The following is a 20,274-nucleotide window of genomic DNA, read 5'->3' as shown; positions in this document are numbered from 1 at the left end:
TATGTGCCGAGACTTGGAGCTGGCCAGCGCGCACCTTCCCGCTGTGTGTGCTGCTGTCCGCAAACAGCCTCCAAACAAAGCAGGGCACTAAGGCAAGAGAAGTAAGCGCCCCAGGAGGGAATCTGCCTGCGAGGGAACCTGTGCAGCACATCCCTTGTTCCGCTCGCCACTTCACTGACTCTTAGGCAAAGCCCATCTCAGCTGGCTTGTAGGCGTGCCTCCGTGCTCAGAAGCAGCCCCGTGGCAGGCAGGACAGTGCGGGATGTCTTCTGGGCACGCAGCATGCTGCTTCCCACGCCCGGGACAAACTGCGAGCAGGTGCCTGGCTTGCGCTTCTATGTGCCGAGACTTGGAGCTGGCCAGCGCGCACCTTCCCGCTGTGTGTGCTGCTGTTCGCAAACAGCCTCCAAACAAAGCAGGGCACTAAGGCAAGAGAAGTAAGCGCCCCAGGAGGGAATCTGCCTGCGAGGGAACCTGTGCAGCACATCCCTTGTTCCGCTCGCCACTTCCCTGACTCTTAGGCAGAGCCCATCTCAGCTGGCTGGTAGGCGTGCCTCCGTGCTCAGAAGCAGCCCCGTGGCAGGCAGGACAGTGCGGGATGTCTTCTGGGCACGCAGCATGCTGCTTCCCATGCCCGGGACAAACTCAGAGCAGGTGCCTGGCTTGCGCTTCCATCTGCCGAGACTTGGAGCTGGCCAGCGCGCACCTTCCCGCTGTGTGTGCTGCTGTCCGCAAACAGCCTCCAAACAAAGCAGGGCACTAAGGCAGGAGAAGTAAGCGCCCCAGGAGGGAATCTGCCTGCGAGGGAACCTGTGCAGCACATCCCTTGTTCCGCTCGCCACTTCCCTGACACTTAGGCAAAGCCCATCTCAGCTGGCTTGTAGGCGTGCCTCCGTGCTCAGAAGCAGCCCCGTGGCAGGCAGGACAGTGCGGGATGTCTTCTGGGCACGCAGCATGCTGCTTCCCACGCCCGGGACAAACTGCGAGCAGGTGCCTGGCTTGCGCTTCTATGTGCCGAGACTTGGAGCTGGCCAGCGCGCACCTTCCCGCTGTGTGTGCTGCTGTCCGCAAACAGCCTCCAAACAAAGCAGGGCACTAAGGCAAGAGAAGTAAGCGCCCCAGGAGGGAATCTGCCTGCGAGGGAAGCTGTGCAGCACATCCCTTGTTCCGCTCGCCACTTCCCTCACTCTTAGGCAAAGCCCATCTCAGCTGGCTTGTAGGCGTGCCTCCGTGCTCAGAAGCAGCCCCGTGGCAGGCAGGACAGTGCGGGATGTCTTCTGGGCACGCAGCATGCTGCTTCCCACGCCCGGGACAAACTGCTAGCAGGTGCCTGGCTTGCGCTTCCATCTGCCGAGACTTAGAGCTGGCCAGCGCGCACCTTCCCGCTGTGTGTGCTGCTGTCCGCAAACAGCCTCCAAACAAAGCAGGGCACTAAGGCAAGAGAAGTAAGCGCCCCAGGAGGGAATCTGCCTGCGAGGGAAGCTGTGCAGCACATCCCTTGTTCCGCTCGCCACTTCCCTGACTCTTAGGCAAAGCCCATCTCAGCTGGCTTGTAGGCGTGCCTCCGTGCTCAGAAGCAGCCCCGTGGCAGGCAGGACAGTGCGGGATGTCTTCTGGGCACGCAGCATGCTGCTTCCCATGCCCGGGACAAACTGCGAGCAGGTGCCTGGCTTGTGCTTCCATCTGCCGAGACTTGGAGCTGGCCAGCGCGCACCTTCCCGCTGTGTGTGCTGCTGTCCGCAAACAGCCTCCAAACAAAGCAGGGCACTAAGGCAGGAGAAGTAAGCGCCCCAGGAGGGAATCTGCCTGCGAGGGAAGCTGTGCAGCACATCCCTTGTTCCGCTCGCCACTTCCCTGACTCTTAGGCAAAGCCCATCTCAGCTGGCTTGTAGGCGTGCCTCCGTGCTCAGAAGCAGCCCCGTGGCAGGCAGGACAGTGCGGGATGTCTTCTGGGCACGCAGCATGCTGCTTCCCACGCCCGGGACAAACTGCGAGCAGGTGCCTGGCTTGCGCTTCTATGTGCCGAGACTTGGAGCTGGCCAGCGCGCACCTTCCCGCTGTGTGTGCTGCTGTCCGCAAACAGCCTCCAAACAAAGCAGGGCACTAAGGCAAGAGAAGTAAGCACCCCAGGAGGGAATCTGCCTGCGAGGGAAGCTGTGCAGCACATCCCTTGTTCCGCTCGCCACTTCCCTCACTCTTAGGCAAAGCCCATCTCAGCTGGCTTGTAGGCGTGCCTCCGTGCTCAGAAGCAGCCCCGTGGCAGGCAGGACAGTGCGGGATGTCTTCTGGGCACGCAGCATGCTGCTTCCCACGCCCGGGACAAACTGCGAGCAGGTGCCTGGCTTGTGCTTCCATCTGCCGAGACTTGGAGCTGGCCAGCGCGCACCTTCCCGCTGTGTGTGCTGCTGTCCGCAAACAGCCTCCAAACAAAGCAGGGGACTAAGGCAGGAGAAGTAAGCGCCCCAGGAGGGAATCTGCCTGCGAGGGAAGCTGTGCAGCACATCCCTTGTTCCGCTCGCCACTTCCCTGACTCTTAGGCAAAGCCCATCTCAGCTGGCTTGTAGGCGTGCCTCCGTGCTCAGAAGCAGCCCCGTGGCAGGCAGGACAGTGCGGGATGTCTTCTGGGCACGCAGCATGCTGCTTCCCACGCCCGGGACAAACTGCGAGCAGGTGCCTGGCTTGCGCTTCTATGTGCCGAGACTTGGAGCTGGCCAGCGCGCACCTTCCCGCTGTGTGTGCTGCTGTCCGCAAACAGCCTCCAAACAAAGCAGGGCACTAAGGCAGGAGAAGTAAGCGCCCCAGGAGGGAATCTGCCTGCGAGGGAAGCTGTGCAGCACATCCCTTGTTCCGCTCGCCACTTCCCTGACTCTTAGGCAAAGCCCATCTCAGCCTGCTTGTAGGCGTGCCTCCATGCTGAGAAGCAGCCCCGTGGCAGGCAGGACAGTGCGGGATGTCTTCTGGGCACGCAGCATGCTGCTTCCCACGCCCGGGACAAACTGCGAGCAGGTGCCTGGCTTGCGCTTCTATGTGCCGAGACTTAGAGCTGGCCAGCGCGCACCTTCCCGCTGTGTGTGCTGCTGTCCGCAAACAGCCTCCAAACAAAGCAGGGCACTAAGGCAAGAGAAGTAAGCGCCCCAGGAGGGAATCTGCCTGCGAGGGAAGCTGTGCAGCACATCCCTTGTTCCGCTCGCCACTTCCCTCACTCTTAGGCAAAGCCCATCTCAGCTGGCTTGTAGGCGTGCCTCCGTGCTCAGAAGCAGCCCCGTGGCAGGCAGGACAGTGCGGGATGTCTTCTGGGCACGCAGCATGCTGCTTCCCACGCCCGGGACAAACTGCGAGCAGGTGCCTGGCTTGTGCTTCCATCTGCCGAGACTTGGAGCTGGCCAGCGCGCACCTTCCCGCTGTGTGTGCTGCTGTCCGCAAACAGCCTCCAAACAAAGCAGGGGACTAAGGCAGGAGAAGTAAGCGCCCCAGGAGGGAATCTGCCTGCGAGGGAAGCTGTGCAGCACATCCCTTGTTCCGCTCGCCACTTCCCTGACTCTTAGGCAAAGCCCATCTCAGCTGGCTTGTAGGCGTGCCTCCGTGCTCAGAAGCAGCCCCGTGGCAGGCAGGACAGTGCGGGATGTCTTCTGGGCACGCAGCATGCTGCTTCCCACGCCCGGGACAAACTGCGAGCAGGTGCCTGGCTTGCGCTTCTATGTGCCGAGACTTAGAGCTGGCCAGCGCGCACCTTCCCGCTGTGTGTGCTGCTGTCCGCAAACAGCCTCCAAACAAAGCAGGGCACTAAGGCAAGAGAAGTAAGCGCCCCAGGAGGGAATCTGCCTGCGAGGGAAGCTGTGCAGCACATCCCTTGTTCCGCTCGCCACTTCCCTGACTCTTAGGCAAAGCCCATCTCAGCTGGCTTGTAGGCGTGCCTCCGTGCTCAGAAGCAGCCCCGTGGCAGGCAGGACAGTGCGGGATGTCTTCTGGGCACGCAGCATGCTGCTTCCCACGCCCGGGACAAACTGCGAGCAGGTGCCTGGCTTGTGCTTCCATCTGCCGAGACTTGGAGCTGGCCAGCGCGCACCTTCCCGCAGTGTGTGCTGCTGTCCGCAAACAGCCTCCAAACAAAGCAGGGCACTAAGGCAGGAGTAGTAAGCGCCCCAGGAGGGAATCTGCCTGCGAGGGAAGCTGTGCAGCACATCCCTTGTTCCGCTCGCCACTTCCCTCACTCTTAGGCAAAGCCCATCTCAGCTTCCTTGTAGGCGTGCCTCCGTGCTCAGAAGCAGCCCCGTGGCAGGCAGGACAGTGCGGGATGTCTTCTGGGCACGCAGCATGCTGCTTCCCACGCCCGGGACAAACTGCGAGCAGGTGCCTGGCTTGTGCTTCCATCTGCCGAGACTTGGAGCTGGCCAGCGCGCACCTTCCCGCTGTGTGTGCTGCTGTCCGCAAACAGCCTCCAAACAAAGCAGGGGACTAAGGCAGGAGAAGTAAGCGCCCCAGGAGGGAATCTGCCTGCGAGGGAAGCTGTGCAGCACATCCCTTGTTCCGCTCGCCACTTCCCTGACTCTTAGGCAAAGCCCATCTCAGCTGGCTTGTAGGCGTGCCTCCGTGCTCAGAAGCAGCCCCGTGGCAGGCAGGACAGTGCGGGATGTCTTCTGGGCACGCAGCATGCTGCTTCCCACGCCCGGGACAAACTGCGAGCAGGTGCCTGGCTTGCGCTTCTATGTGCCGAGACTTGGAGCTGGCCAGCGCGCACCTTCCCGCTGTGTGTGCTGCTGTCCGCAAACAGCCTCCAAACAAAGCAGGGCACTAAGGCAGGAGAAGTAAGCGCCCCAGGAGGGAATCTGCCTGCGAGGGAAGCTGTGCAGCACATCCCTTGTTCCGCTCGCCACTTCCCTGACTCTTAGGCAAAGCCCATCTCAGCTGGCTTGTAGGCGTGCCTCCGTGCTCAGAAGCAGCCCCGTGGCAGGCAGGACAGTGCGGGATGTCTTCTGGGCACGCAGCATGCTGCTTCCCACGCCCGGGACAAACTCAGAGCAGGTGCCTGGCTTGCGCTTCTATGTGCCGAGACTTAGAGCTGGCCAGCGCGCACCTTCCCGCTGTGTGTGCTGCTGTCCGCAAACAGCCTCCAAACAAAGCAGGGCACTAAGGCAAGAGAAGTAAGCGCCCCAGGAGGGAATCTGCCTGCGAGGGAAGCTGTGCAGCACATCCCTTGTTCCGCTCGCCACTTCCCTGACTCTTAGGCAAAGCCCATCTCAGCTGGCTTGTAGGCGTGCCTCCGTGCTCAGAAGCAGCCCCGTGGCAGGCAGGACAGTGCGGGATGTCTTCTGGGCACGCAGCATGCTGCTTCCCACGCCCGGGACAAACTGCGAGCAGGTGCCTGGCTTGTGCTTCCATCTGCCGAGACTTGGAGCTGGCCAGCGCGCACCTTCCCGCTGTGTGTGCTGCTGTCCGCAAACAGCCTCCAAACAAAGCAGGGCACTAAGGCAGGAGAAGTAAGCGCCCCAGGAGGGAATCTGCCTGCGAGGGAACCTGTGCAGCACATCCCTTGTTCCGCTCGCCACTTCCCTGACTCTTAGGCAAAGCCCATCTCAGCTGGCTTGTAGGCGTGCCTCCGTGCTCAGAAGCAGCCCCGTGGCAGGCAGGACAGTGCGGGATGTCTTCTGGGCACGCAGCATGCTGCTTCCCACGCCCGGGACAAACTGCGAGCAGGTGCCTGGCTTGCGCTTCTATGTGCCGAGACTTGGAGCTGGCCAGCGCGCACCTTCCCGCTGTGTGTGCTGCTGTCCGCAAACAGCCTCCAAACAAAGCAGGGCACTAAGGCAAGAGAAGTAAGCGCCCCAGGAGGGAATCTGCCTGCGAGGGAAGCTGTGCAGCACATCCCTTGTTCCGCTCGCCACTTCCCTGACTCTTAGGCAAAGCCCATCTCAGCTGGCTTGTAGGCGTGCCTCCGTGCTCAGAAGCAGCCCCGTGGCAGGCAGGACAGTGCGGGATGTCTTCTGGGCACGCAGCATGCTGCTTCCCACGCCCGGGACAAACTGCGAGCAGGTGCCTGGCTTGCGCTTCTATGTGCCGAGACTTAGAGCTGGCCAGCGCGCACCTTCCCGCTGTGTGTGCTGCTGTCCGCAAACAGCCTCCAAACAAAGCAGGGCACTAAGGCAAGAGAAGTAAGCGCCCCAGGAGGGAATCTGCCTGCGAGGGAAGCTGTGCAGCACATCCCTTGTTCCGCTCGCCACTTCCCTGACTCTTAGGCAAAGCCCATCTCAGCTGGCTTGTAGGCGTGCCTCCGTGCTCAGAAGCAGCCCCGTGGCAGGCAGGACAGTGCGGGATGTCTTCTGGGCACGCAGCATGCTGCTTCCCACGCCCGGGACAAACTGCGAGCAGGTGCCTGGCTTGTGCTTCCATCTGCCGAGACTTGGAGCTGGCCAGCGCGCACCTTCCCGCTGTGTGTGCTGCTGTCCGCAAACAGCCTCCAAACAAAGCAGGGCACTAAGGCAGGAGAAGTAAGCGCCCCAGGAGGGAATCTGCCTGCGAGGGAAGCTGTGCAGCACATCCCTTGTTCCGCTCGCCACTTCCCTGACTCTTAGGCAAAGCCCATCTCAGCTGGCTTGTAGGCGTGCCTCCGTGCTCAGAAGCAGCCCCGTGGCAGGCAGGACAGTGCGGGATGTCTTCTGGGCACGCAGCATGCTGCTTCCCACGCCCGGGACAAACTGCGAGCAGGTGCCTGGCTTGCGCTTCTATGTGCCGAGACTTGGAGCTGGCCAGCGCGCACCTTCCCGCTGTGTGTGCTGCTGTCCGCAAACAGCCTCCAAACAAAGCAGGGCACTAAGGCAAGAGAAGTAAGCACCCCAGGAGGGAATCTGCCTGCGAGGGAAGCTGTGCAGCACATCCCTTGTTCCGCTCGACACTTCCCTCACTCTTAGGCAAAGCCCATCTCAGCTGGCTTGTAGGCGTGCCTCCGTGCTCAGAAGCAGCCCCGTGGCAGGCAGGACAGTGCGGGATGTCTTCTGGGCACGCAGCATGCTGCTTCCCACGCCCGGGACAAACTGCGAGCAGGTGCCTGTCTTGTGCTTCCATCTGCCGAGACTTGGAGCTGGCCAGCGCGCACCTTCCCGCTGTGTGTGCTGCTGTCCGCAAACAGCCTCCAAACAAAGCAGGGCACTAAGGCAGGAGAAGTAAGCGCCCCAGGAGGGAATCTGCCTGCGAGGGAAGCTGTGCAGCACATCCCTTGTTCCGCTCGCCACTTCCCTGACTCTTAGGCAAAGCCCATCTCAGCTGGCTTGTAGGCGTGCCTCCGTGCTCAGAAGCAGCCCCGTGGCAGGCAGGACAGTGCGGGATGTCTTCTGGGCACGCAGCATGCTGCTTCCCACGCCCGGGACAAACTGCGAGCAGGTGCCTGGCTTGCGCTTCTATGTGCCGAGACTTGGAGCTGGCCAGCGCGCACCTTCCCGCTGTGTGTGCTGCTGTCCGCAAACAGCCTCCAAACAAAGCAGGGCACTAAGGCAAGAGAAGTAAGCGCCCCAGGAGGGAATCTGCCTGCGAGGGAAGCTGTGCAGCACATCCCTTGTTCCGCTCGCCACTTCCCTGACTCTTAGGCAAAGCCCATCTCAGCTGGCTTGTAGGCGTGCCTCCGTGCTCAGAAGCAGCCCCGTGGCAGGCAGGACAGTGCGGGATGTCTTCTGGGCACGCAGCATGCTGCTTCCCACGCCCGGGACAAACTGCGAGCAGGTGCCTGGCTTGTGCTTCCATCTGCCGAGACTTGGAGCTGGCCAGCGCGCACCTTCCCGCTGTGTGTGCTGCTGTCCGCAAACAGCCTCCAAACAAAGCAGGGCACTAAGGCAGGAGAAGTAAGCGCCCCAGGAGGGAATCTGCCTGCGAGGGAAGCTGTGCAGCACATCCCTTGTTCCGCTCGCCACTTCCCTGACTCTTAGGCAAAGCCCATCTCAGCTGGCTTGTAGGCGTGCCTCCGTGCTCAGAAGCAGCCCCGTGGCAGGCAGGACAGTGCGGGATGTCTTCTGGGCACGCAGCATGCTGCTTCCCACGCCCGGGACAAACTGCGAGCAGGTGCCTGGCTTGCGCTTCTATGTGCCGAGACTTGGAGCTGGCCAGCGCGCACCTTCCCGCCTTGTGTGCTGCTGTCCGCAAACAGCCTCCAAACAAAGCAGGGCACTAAGGCAGGAGAAGTAAGCGCCCCAGGAGGGAATCTGCCTGCGAGGGAAGCTGTGCAGCACATCCCTTGTTCCGCTCGCCACTTCCCTGACTCTTAGGCAAAGCCCATCTCAGCTGGCTTGTAGGCGTGCCTCTGTGCTCAGAAGCAGCCCCGTGGCAGGCAGGACAGTGCGGGATGTCTTCCGGGCACGCAGCATGCTGCTTCCCATGCCCGGGACCAACCGCGAGCAGGTGCCTGGCTTGCGCTTCTATGTGCCGAGACTTGGAGCTGGCCAGCGCGCACCTTCCCGCTGTGTGTGCTGCTGTCCGCAAACAGCCTCCAAACAAAGCAGGGCACTAAGGCAAGAGAAGTAAGTGCCCCAGGAGGGAATCTGCCTGCGAGGGAAGCTGTGCAGCACATCCCTTGTTCCGCTCGCCACTTCCCTGACTTTTAGGCAAAGCCCATCTCAGCTGGCTTGTAGGTGTGCCTCCGTGCTCAGAAGCAGCCCCGTGGCAGGCAGGACAGTGCAGGATGTCTTCTGGGCACGCAGCATGCTGCTTCCCACGCCCGGGACAAACTGCGAGCAGGTGCCTGGCTTGCGCTTCTATGTGCCGAGACTTGGAGCTGGCCAGCGCGCACCTTCCCGCTGTGTGTGCTGCTGTCCGCAAACAGCCTCCAAACAAAGCAGGGCACTAAGGCAGGAGAAGTAAGCGCCCCAGGAGGGAATCTGCGTGCGAGGGAACCTGTGCAGCACATCCCTTGTTCCGCTCACCACTTCCCTGACTCTTAGGCAAAGCCCATCTCAGCTGGCTTGTAGGCGTGCCTCCGTGCTCAGAAGCAGCCCCGTGGCAGGCAGGACAGTGCGGGATGTCTTCTGGGCACGCAGCATGCTGCTTCCCACGCCCGGGACAAACTCAGAGCAGGTGCCTGGCTTGCGCTTCTATGTGCCGAGACTTGGAGCTGGCCAGCGCGCACCTTCCCGCTGTGTGTGCTGCTGTCCGCAAACAGCCTCCAAACAAAGCAGGGCACTAAGGCAAGAGAAGTAAGCACCCCAGGAGGGAATCTGCCTGCGAGGGAAGCTGTGCAGCACATCCCTTGTTCCGCTCGCCACTTCCCTGACTCTTAGGCAAAGCCCATCTCAGCTGGCTTGTAGGCGTGCCTCCGTGCTCAGAAGCAGCCCCGTGGCAGGCAGGACAGTGCGGGATGTCTTCTGGGCACGCAGCATGCTGCTTCCCACGCCCGGGACAAACTCAGAGCAGGTGCCTGGCTTGCGCTTCTATGTGCCGAGACTTGGAGCTGGCCAGCGCGCACCTTCCCGCTGTGTGTGCTGCTGTCCGCAAACAGCCTCCAAACAAAGCAGGGCACTAAGGCAGGAGAAGTAAGTGCCCCAGGAGGGAATCTGCCTGCGAGGGAAGCTGTGCAGCACATCCCTTGTTCCGCTCGCCACTTCCCTGACTCTTAGGCAAAGCCCATCTCAGCTGGCTTGTAGGCGTGCCTCCGTGCTCAGAAGCAGCCCCGTGGCAGGCAGGACAGTGCGGGATGTCTTCTGGGCACGCAGCATGCTGCTTCCCACGCCCGGGACAAACTGCGAGCAGGTGCCTGGCTTGCGCTTCCATCTGCCGAGACTTGGAGCTGGCCAGCGCGCACCTTCCCGCTGTGTGTGCTGCTGTCCGCAAACAGCCTCCAAACAAAGCAGGGCACTAAGGCAGGAGAAGTAAGCGCCCCAGGAGGGAATCTGCCTGCGAGGGAAGCTGTGCAGCACATCCCTTGTTCCGCTCGCCACTTCCCTGACTCTTAGGCAAAGCCCATCTCAGCTGGCTTGTAGGCGTGCCTCCGTGCTCAGAAGCAGCCCCGTGGCAGGCAGGACAGTGCGGGATGTCTTCTGGGCACGCAGCATGCTGCTTCCCACGCCCGGGACAAACTGCGAGCAGGTGCCTGGCTTGTGCTTCCATCTGCCGAGACTTGGAGCTGGCCAGCGCGCACCTTCCCGCTGTGTGTGCTGCTGTCCGCAAACAGCCTCCAAACAAAGCAGGGCACTAAGGCAGGAGAAGTAAGCGCCCCAGGAGGGAATCTGCCTGCGAGGGAACCTGTGCAGCACATCCCTTGTTCCGCTCGCCACTTCCCTGACTCTTAGGCAAAGCCCATCTCAGCTGGCTTGTAGGCGTGCCTCCGTGCTCAGAAGCAGCCCCGTGGCAGGCAGGACAGTGCGGGATGTCTTCTGGGCACGCAGCATGCTGCTTCCCACGCCCGGGACAAACTGCGAGCAGGTGCCTGGCTTGCGCTTCTATGTGCCGAGACTTGGAGCTGGCCAGCGCGCACCTTCCCGCTGTGTGTGCTGCTGTCCGCAAACAGCCTCCAAACAAAGCAGGGCACTAAGGCAAGAGAAGTAAGCACCCCAGGAGGGAATCTGCCTGCGAGGGAAGCTGTGCAGCACATCCCTTGTTCCGCTCGCCACTTCCCTGACTCTTAGGCAAAGCCCATCTCAGCTGGCTTGTAGGCGTGCCTCCGTGCTCAGAAGCAGCCCCGTGGCAGGCAGGACAGTGCGGGATGTCTTCTGGGCACGCAGCATGCTGCTTCCCATGCCCGGGACAAACTCAGAGCAGGTGCCTGGCTTGCGCTTCTATGTGCCGAGATTTGGAGCTGGCCAGCGCGCACCTTCCCGCTGTGTGTGCTGCTGTCCGCAAACAGCCTCCAAACAAAGCAGGGCACTAAGGCAGGAGAAGTAAGCGCCCCAGGAGGGAATCTGCCTGCGAGGGAACCTGTGCAGCACATCCCTTGTTCCGCTCACAACTTCCCTGACTTTTAGGCAAAGCCCATCTCAGCTGGCTTGTAGGCGTGCCTCCGTGCTCAGAAGCAGCCCCGTGGCAGGCAGGACAGTGCGGGATATCTTCCGTGCACGCAGCATGCTGCTTCCCATGCCCGGGACCAACCGCGAGCAGGTGCCTGGCTTGCGCTTCTTTGTGCCGAGACTTGGAGCTGGCCAGCGCGCACCTTCCCGCTGTGTGTGCTGCTGTCCCCAAACAGCCTCCAAACAAAGCAGGGCACTAAGGCAGGAGAAGTAAGTGCCCCAGGAGGGAATCTGCCTGCGAGGGAAGCTGTGCAGCACATCCCTTGTTCCGCTCGCCACTTCCCTGACTCTTAGGCAAAGCCCATCTCAGCTGGCTTGTAGGCGTGCCTCCGTGCTCAGAAGCAGCCCCGTGGCAGGCAGGACAGTGCGGGATGTCTTCTGGGCACGCAGCATGCTGCTTCCTATGCCCGGGACAAACTGCGAGCAGGTGCCTGGCTTGCGCTTCTATGTGCCGAGACTTGGAGCTGGCCAGCGCGCACCTTCCCGCCTTGTGTGCTGCTGTCCGCAAACAGCCTCCAAACAAAGCAGGGCACTAAGGCAGGAGAAGTAAGTGCCCCAGGAGGGAATCTGCCTGCGAGGGAACCTGTGCAGCACATCCCTTGTTCCGCTCGCCACTTCCCTGACTCTTAGGCAAAGCCCATCTCAGCTGGCTTGTAGGCGTGCCTCCGTGCTCAGAAGCAGCCCCGTGGCAGGCAGGACAGTGCGGGATGTCTTCTGGGCACGCAGCATGCTGCTTCCCACGCCCGGGACAAACTCAGAGCAGGTGCCTGGCTTGCGCTTCTATGTGCCGAGACTTGGAGCTGGCCAGCGCGCACCTTCCCGCTGTGTGTGCTGCTGTCCGCAAACAGCCTCCAAACAAAGCAGGGCACTAAGGCAGGAGAAGTAAGCGCCCCAGGAGGGAATCTGCCTGCGAGGGAACCTGTGCAGCACATCCCTTGTTCCGCTCGCCACTTCCCTGACTCTTAGGCAAAGCCCATCTCAGCTGGCTTGTAGGCGTGCCTCCGTGCTCAGAAGCAGCCCCGTGGCAGGCAGGACAGTGCGAGATGTCTTCCGGGCACGCAGCATGCTGCTTCCCACGCCCGGGACCAACCGCGAGCAGGTGCCTCGCTTGCGCTTCTATGTGCCGAGACTTGGAGCTGGCCAGCGCGCACCTTCCCGCTGTGTGTGCTGCTGTCCGCAAACAGCCTCCAAACAAAGCAGGGCACTAAGGCAAGAGAAGTAAGCACCCCAGGAGGGAATCTGCCTGCGAGGGAAGCTGTGCAGCACATCCCTTGTTCCGCTCGCCACTTCCCTGACTCTTAGGCAAAGCCCATCTCAGCTGGCTTGTAGGCGTGCCTCCGTGCTCAGAAGCAGCCCCGTGGCAGGCAGGACAGTGCGGGATGTCTTCTGGGCATGCAGCATGCTGCTTCCCATGCCCGGGACAAACTGCGAGCAGGTGCCTGGCTTGCGCTTCTATGTGCCGAGACTTGGAGCTGGCCAGCGCGCACCTTCCCGCTGTGTGTGCTGCTGTCCGGAAACAGCCTCCAAACCAAGCAGGGCACTAAGGCAAGAGAAGTAAGCGCCCCAGGAGGGAATCTGCCTGCGAGGGAACCTGTGCAGCACATCCCTTGTTCCGCTCGCCACTTCCCTGACTCTTAGGCAAAGCCCATCTCAGCTGGCTTGTAGGCGTGCCTCCGTGCTCAGAAGCAGCCCCGTGGCAGGCAGGACAGTGCGAGATGTCTTCTGGGCACGCAGCATGCTGCTTCCCACACCTGGGACAAACTGCGAGCAGGTGCCTGGCTTGCGCTTCTATGTGCCGAGACTTGGAGCTGGCCAGCGCGCACCTTCCCGCTGTGTGTGCTGCTGTCCGCAAACAGCCTCCAAACAAAGCAGGGCACTAAGGCAGGAGAAGTAAGCGCCCCAGGAGGGAATCTGCCTGCGAGGGAAGCTGTGCAGCACATCCCTTGTTCCGCTCGCCACTTCCCTGACTCTTAGGCAAAGCCCATCTCAGCTGGCTTGTAGGCGTGCCTCCGTGCTCAGAAGCAGCCCCGTGGCAGGCAGGACAGTGCGGGATGTCTTCTGGGCACGCAGCATGCTGCTTCCCACGCCCGGGACAAACTGCGAGCAGGTGCCTGGCTTGCGCTTCTATGTGCCGAGACTTGGAGCTGGCCAGCGCGCACCTTCCCGCTGTGTGTGCTGCTGTCCGCAAACAGCCTCCAAACAAAGCAGGGCACTAAGGCAGGAGAAGTAAGCGCCCCAGGAGGGAATCTGCCTGCGAGGGAAGCTGTGCAGCACATCCCTTGTTCCGCTCGCCACTTCCCTGACTCTTAGGCAAAGCCCATCTCAGCTGGCTTGTAGGCGTGCCTCCGTGCTCAGAAGCAGCCCCGTGGCAGGCAGGACAGTGCGGGATGTCTTCTGGGCACGCAGCATGCTGCTTCCCACGCCCGGGACAAACTGCGAGCAGGTGCCTGGCTTGCGCTTCTATGTGCCGAGACTTGGAGCTGGCCAGCGCGCACCTTCCCGCTGTGTGTGCTGCTGTCCGCAAACAGCCTCCAAACAAAGCAGGGCACTAAGGCAAGAGAAGTAAGCACCCCAGGAGGGAATCTGCCTGCGAGGGAAGCTGTGCAGCACATCCCTTGTTCCGCTCGCCACTTCCCTGACTCTTAGGCAAAGCCCATCTCAGCTGGCTTGTAGGCGTGCCTCCGTGCTCAGAAGCAGCCCCGTGGCAGGCAGGACAGTGCGGGATGTCTTCTGGGCACGCAGCATGCTGCTTCCCATGCCCGGGACAAACTGCGAGCAGGTGCCTGGCTTGCGCTTCCATCTGCCGAGACTTGGAGCTGGCCAGCGCGCACCTTCCCGCTGTGTGTGCTGCTGTCCGCAAACAGCCTCCAAACAAAGCAGGGCACTAAGGCAGGAGAAGTAAGCGCCCCAGGAGGGAATCTGCCTGCGAGGGAAGCTGTACAGCACATCCCTTGTTCCGCTCACCACTTCCCTGACTCTTAGGCAAAGCCCATCTCAGCTGCCTTGTAGGTGTGCCTCCGTGCTCAGAAGCAGCCCCGTGGCAGGCAGGACAGTGCGGGATGTCTTCCGGGCACGCAGCATGCTGCTTCCCATGCCCGGGACCAACCGCGAGCAGGTGCCTCGCTTGCGCTTCTATGTGCCGAGACTTGGAGCTGGCCAGCGCGCACCTTCCCGCTGTGTGTGCTGCTGTCCGCAAACAGCCTCCAAACAAAGCAGGGCACTAAGGCAAGAGAACTAAGTGCCCCAGGAGGGAATCTGCCTGCGAGGGAAGCTGTGCAGCACATCCCTTGTTCTGCTCGCCACTTCCCTGACTCTTAGGCAAAGCCCATCTCAGCTGGCTTGTAGGCGTGCCTCCGTGCTCAGAAGCAGCCCCGTGGCAGGCAGGACAGTGCGGGATGTCTTCTGGGCACGCAGCATGCTGCTTCCCACGCCCGGGACAAACTGCGAGCAGGTGCCTGGCTTGTGCTTCCATCTGCCGAGACTTGGAGCTGGCCAGCGCGCACCTTCCCGCTGTGTGTGCTGCTGTCCGCAAACAGCCTCCAAACAAAGCAGGGCACTAAGGCAAGAGAACTAAGTGCCCCAGGAGGGAATCTGCCTGCGAGGGAAGCTGTGCAGCACATCCCTTGTTCCGCTCACCACTTCCCTGACTTTTAGGCAAAGCCCATCTCAGCTGGCTTGTAGGCGTGCCTCCGTGCTCAGAAGCAGCCCCGTGGCAGGCAGGACAGTGCGGGATGTCTTCCGGGCACGCAGCATGCTGCTTCCCATGCCCGGGACCAACCGCGAGCAGGTGCCTGGCTTGTGCTTCCATCTGCCGAGACTTGGAGCTGGCCAGCGCGCACCTTCCCGCTGTGTGTGCTGCTGTCCGCAAACAGCCTCCAAACAAAGCAGGGCACTAAGGCAAGAGAACTAAGTGCCCCAGGAGGGAATCTGCCTGCGAGGGAACCTGTGCAGCACATCCCTTGTTCCGCTCGCCACTTCCCTGACACTTAGGCAAAGCCCATCTCAGCTGGCTTGTAGGCGTGCCTCCGTGCTCAGAAGCAGCCCCGTGGCAGGCAGGACAGTGCGGGATGTCTTCTGGGCACGCAGCATGCTGCTTCCCACGCCCGGGACAAACTCAGAGCAGGTGCCTGGCTTGCGCTTCTATGTGCCGAGACTTGGAGCTGGCCAGCGCGCACCTTCCCGCTGTGTGTGCTGCTGTCCGCAAACAGCCTCCAAACCAAGCAGGGCACTAAGGCAAGAGAAGTAAGCGCCCCAGGAGGGAATCTGCCTGCGAGGGAAACTGTGCAGCACATCCCTTGTTCCGCTCGCCACTTCCCTGACTCTTAGGCAAAGCCCATCTCAGCTGGCTTGTAGGCGTGCCTCCGTGCTCAGAAGCAGCCCCGTGGCAGGCAGGACAGTGCGGGATGTCTTCTGGGCACGCAGCATGCTGCTTCCCACGCCCGGGACAAACTGCGAGCAGGTGCCTGGCTTGCGCTTCTATGTGCCGAGACTTGGAGCTGGCCAGCGCGCACCTTCCCGCTGTGTGTGCTGCTGTCCGCAAACAGCCTCCAAACAAAGCAGGGCACTAAGGCAAGAGAAGTAAGCGCCCCAGGAGGGAATCTGCCTGCGAGGGAAGCTGTGCAGCACATCCCTTGTTCCGCTCGCCACTTCCCTGACTCTTAGGCAAAGCCCATCTCAGCTGGCTTGTAGGCGTGCCTCCGTGCTCAGAAGCAGCCCCGTGGCAGGCAGGACAGTGCGGGATGTCTTCTGGGCACGCAGCATGCTGCTTCCCACGCCCGGGACAAACTGCGAGCAGGTGCCTGGCTTGTGCTTCATCTGCCGAGACTTGGAGCTGGCCAGCGCGCACCTCCGCTGTGTGTGCTGCTGTCCGCAAACAGCCTCCAAACAAAGCAGGGCACTAAGGCAGGAGAAGTAAGCGCCCCAGGAGGGAATCTGCCTGCGAGGGAAGCTGTGCAGCACATCCCTTGTTCCGCTCGCCACTTCCCTGACTCTTAGGCAAAGCCCATCTCAGCTGGCTTGTAGGCGTGCCTCCGTGCTCAGAAGCAGCCCCGTGGCAGGCAGGACAGTGCGGGATGTCTTCTGGGCACGCAGCATGCTGCTTCCCACGCCGGGACAAACTGCGAGCAGGTGCCTGGCTTGCGCTTCTATGTGCCGAGACTTGAGCTGGCCAGCGCGCACCTTCCCGCTGTGTGTGCTGCTGTCCGCAAACAGCCTCCAAACAAAGCAGGGCACTAAGGCAAGAGAAGTAAGCACCCCAGGAGGGAATCTGCCTGCGAGGGAAGCTGTGCAGCACATCCCTTGTTCCGGCTCGCCACTTCCTGACTCTTAGGCAAAGCCCATCTCAGCTGGCTTGTAGGCGTGCCTCCGTGCTCAGAAGCAGCCCGTGGCAGGCAGGACAGTGCGGGATGTCTTCTGGGCACGCAGCATGCTGCTTCCCACGCCCGGGACAAACTGCGAGCAGGTGCCTGGCTTGCGCTTCTATGTGCCGAGACTTGGAGCTGGCCAGCGCGCACCTTCCCGCTGTGTGTGCTGCTGTCCGCAAACAGCCTCCAAACAAAGCAGGGCACTAAGGCAGGAGAAGTAAGAGCCCCAGGAGAGGAATCTGCCTGCGAGGGAACCTGTGCAGCACATCCCTTGTTCCGCTCGCCACTTCCCTGACTCTTAGGCAAAGCCCATCTCAGCTGGCTTGTAGGCGTGCCTCCGTGCTCAGAAGCAGCCCGTGGCAGGCAGGACAGTGCGGGATGTCTTCTGGGCACGCAGCACTGCTGCTTCCACGCCGGGACAAACTCAGAGCAGGTGCCTGGCTTGCGCTTCTATGTGCCGAGACTTGGAGCTGGCCAGCGCGCACCTTCCGCTGTGTGTGCTGCTGTCCGCAAACAGCCTCCAAACAAAGCAGGGCACTAAGGCAGGAGAAGTAAGCGCCCCAGGAGGGAATCTGCCTGCGAGGGGAAGCTGTGCAGCACATCCCTTGTTCCGCTCACCACTTCCCTGACTCTTAGGCAAAGCCCATCTCAGCTGGCTTGTAGGCGTGCCTCCGTGCTCAGAAGCAGCCCCGTGGCAGGCAGGACAGTGCGAGATGTCTTCTGGGCACGCAGCATGCTGCTTCCCACGCCCGGGACCAACCGCGAGCAGGTGCCTGGCTTGCGCTTCTATGTGCCGAGACTTGGAGCTGGCCAGCGCGCACCTTCCCGCTGTGTGTGCTGCTGTCCGCAAACAGCCTCCAAACAAAGCAGGGCACTAAGGCAAGAGAAGTAAGCGCCCCAGGAGGGAATCTGCCTGCGAGGGAAGCTGTGCAGCACATCCCTTGTTCCGCTCGCCACTTCCTGACTCTTAGGCAAAGCCCATCTCAGCTGGCTTGTAGGCGTGCCTCCGTGCTCAGAAGCAGCCCCGTGGCAGGCAGGACAGTGCGAGATGTCTTCTGGGCACGCAGCATGCTGCTTCCCACACCTGGGACAAACTGCGAGCAGGTGCCTGGCTTGCGCTTCTATGTGCCGAGACTTGGAGCTGGCCAGCGCGCACCTTCCGCTGTGTGTGCTGCTGTCGCAAACAGCCTCCAAACAAGCAGGGCACTAAGGCAGGAGAAGTAAGCGCCCCAGGAGGAATCTGCCTGCGAGGAAGCTGTGCAGCACATCCCTTGTTCCGCTCGCCACTTCCCTGACTCTTAGGCAAAGCCCATCTCAGCTGGCTTGTAGGCGTGCCTCCGTGCTCAGAAGCAGCCCCGTGGCAGGCAGGACAGTGCGGGATGTCTTCTGGGCACGCAGCATGCTGCTTCCCACACCTGGGACAAACTGCGAGCAGGTGCCTGGCTTGCGCTTCTATGTGCCGAGACTTGGAGCTGGCCAGCGCGCACCTTCCGCTGTGTGTGCTGCTGTCCGCAAACAGCCTCCAAACAAAGCAGGGCACTAAGGCAGGAGAAGTAAGCGCCCAGGAGGGAATCTGCCTGCGAGGGAACCTGTGCAGCACATCCCTTGTTCCGCTCGCCACTTCCCTCACTCTTAGGCAAAGCCCATCTCAGCTGGCTTGTAGGCGTGCCTCCGTGCTCAGAAGCAGCCCCGTGGCAGGCAGGACAGTGCGGGATGTCTTCTGGGCACGCAGCATGCTGCTTCCCACGCCCGGGACAAACTCAGAGCAGGTGCCTGGCTTGCGCTTCTATGTGCCGAGACTTGGAGCTGGCCAGCGCGCACCTTCCCGCTGTGTGTGCTGCTGTCCGCAAACAGCCTCCAAACAAAGCAGGGCACTAAGGCAGGAGAAGTAAGCGCCCCAGGAGGGAATCTGCCTGCGAGGGAAGCTGTTGCAGCACATCCCTTGTTCCGCTCGCCACTTCCCTGACTCTTTAGGCAAAGCCCATCTCAGCTGGCTTGTAGGCGTGCCTCCGTGCTCAGAAGCAGCCCCGTGGCAGGCAGGACAGTGCGAGATGTCTTCCGGGCACGCAGCATGCTGCTTCCCACGCCGGGACCAACCGCAAGCAGGTGCCTCGCTTGCGCTTCTATGTGCCGAGACTTGGAGCTGGCCAGCCGCGCACCTTCCCGCTGTGTGTGCTGCTGTCCGCAAACAGCCTCCAAACAAAGCAGGGCACTAAGGCAAGAGAACTAAGTGCCCCAGGAGGGAATCTGCCTGCGAGGGAAGCTGTGCAGCACATCCCTTGTTCTGCTCGCCACTTCCCTGACTCTTAGGCAAAGCCCATCTCAGCTGGCTTGTAGGCGTGCCTCCGTGCTCAGAAGCAGCCCGTGGCAGGCAGGACAGTGCGGGATGTCTTCTGGGCACGCAGCATGCTGCTTCCCACGCCCGGGACAAACTGCGAGCAGGTGCCTGGCTTGTGCTTCCATCTGCCGAGACTTGGAGCTGGCCAGCGCGCACCTTCCCGCTGTGTGTGCTGCTGTCCGCAAACAGCCTCCAAACAAAGCAGGCACTAAGGCAAGAGAACTAAGTGCCCCAGGAGGAATCTGCCTGCGAGGGAAGCTGTGCAGCACATCCCTTGTTCCGCTCACCACTTCCCTGACTTTTAGGCAAAGCCATCTCAGCTGGCTTGTAGGCGTGCCTCCGTGCTCAGAAGCAGCCCCGTGGCAGGCAGGACAGTGCGGGATGTCTTCCGGGCACGCAGCATGCTGCTTTCCCATGCCGGGACCAACCGCGAGCAGGTGCCTGGCTTGTGCTTCCATCTGCCGAGACTTGGAGCTGGCCAGCGCGCACCTTCCCGCTGTGTGTGCTGCTGTCCGCAAACAGCCTCCAAACAAAGCAGGGCACTAAGGCAAGAGAACTAAGTGCCCCAGGAGGGAATCTGCCTGCGAGGGAAGCTGTGCAGCACATCCCTTGTTCCGCTCGCCACTTCCCTGACACTTAGGCAAAGCCCATCTCAGCTGGCTTGTAGGCGTGCCTCCGTGCTCAGAAGCAGCCCCGTGGCAGGCAGGACAGTGCGGGATGTCTTCTGGGCACGCAGCATGCTGCTTCCCACGCCCGGGACAAACTCAGAGCAGGTGCCTGGCTTGCGCTTCTATGTGCCGAGACTTGGAGCTGGCCAGCGCGCACCTTCCCGCTGTGTGTGCTGCTGTCCGCAAACAGCCTCCAAACAAAGCAGGGCACTAAGGCAAGAGAAGTAAGCGCCCCAGGAGGGAATCTGCCTGCGAGGGAAGCTGTGCAGCACATCCCTTGTTCCGCTCGCCACTTCCCTGACTCTTAGGCAAAGCCCATCTCAGCTGGCTTGTAGGCGTGCCTCCGTGCTCAGAAGCAGCCCCGTGGCAGGCAGGACAGTGCGGGATGTCTTCTGGGCACGCAGCATGCTGCTTTCCCACGCCCGGGACAAACTGCGAGCAGGTGCCTTGCTTGTGCTTCTATGTGCCGAGACTTGGAGCTGGCCAGCGCGCACCTTCCCGCTGTGTGTGCTGCTGTCCGCAACAGCCTCCAAACAAAGCAGGGCACTAAGGCAAGAGAAGTAAGCACCCCAGGAGGGAATCTGCCTGCGAGGGAAGCTGTGCAGCACATCCCTTGTTCCGCTCACGCCACTTCCCTGACTCTTAGGCAAAGCCCATCTCAGCTGGCTTGTAGGCGTGCCTCCGTGCTCAGAAGCAGCCCCGTGGCAGGCAGGACAGTGCGGGATGTCTTCTGGGCACGCAGCATGCTGCTTCCCACGCCCGGGACAAACCTGCGAGCAGGTGCCTGGCTTGCGCTTCTATGTGCCGAGACTTGGAGCTGGCCAGCGCGCACCTTCCCGCTGTGTGTGCTGCTGTCCGCAAACAGCCTCCAAACAAAGCAGGGCACTAAGGCAGGAGAAGTAAGTGCCCCAGGAGGGGAAATCTGC

The sequence above is a fragment of the Rhea pennata genome, unplaced genomic scaffold, assembly GCF_028389875.1.
Source record: "Rhea pennata isolate bPtePen1 unplaced genomic scaffold, bPtePen1.pri scaffold_76, whole genome shotgun sequence".
NCBI lineage: Eukaryota > Metazoa > Chordata > Aves > Rheiformes > Rheidae > Rhea > Rhea pennata.
Note: the sequence above shows the minus strand (reverse complement) of the source record.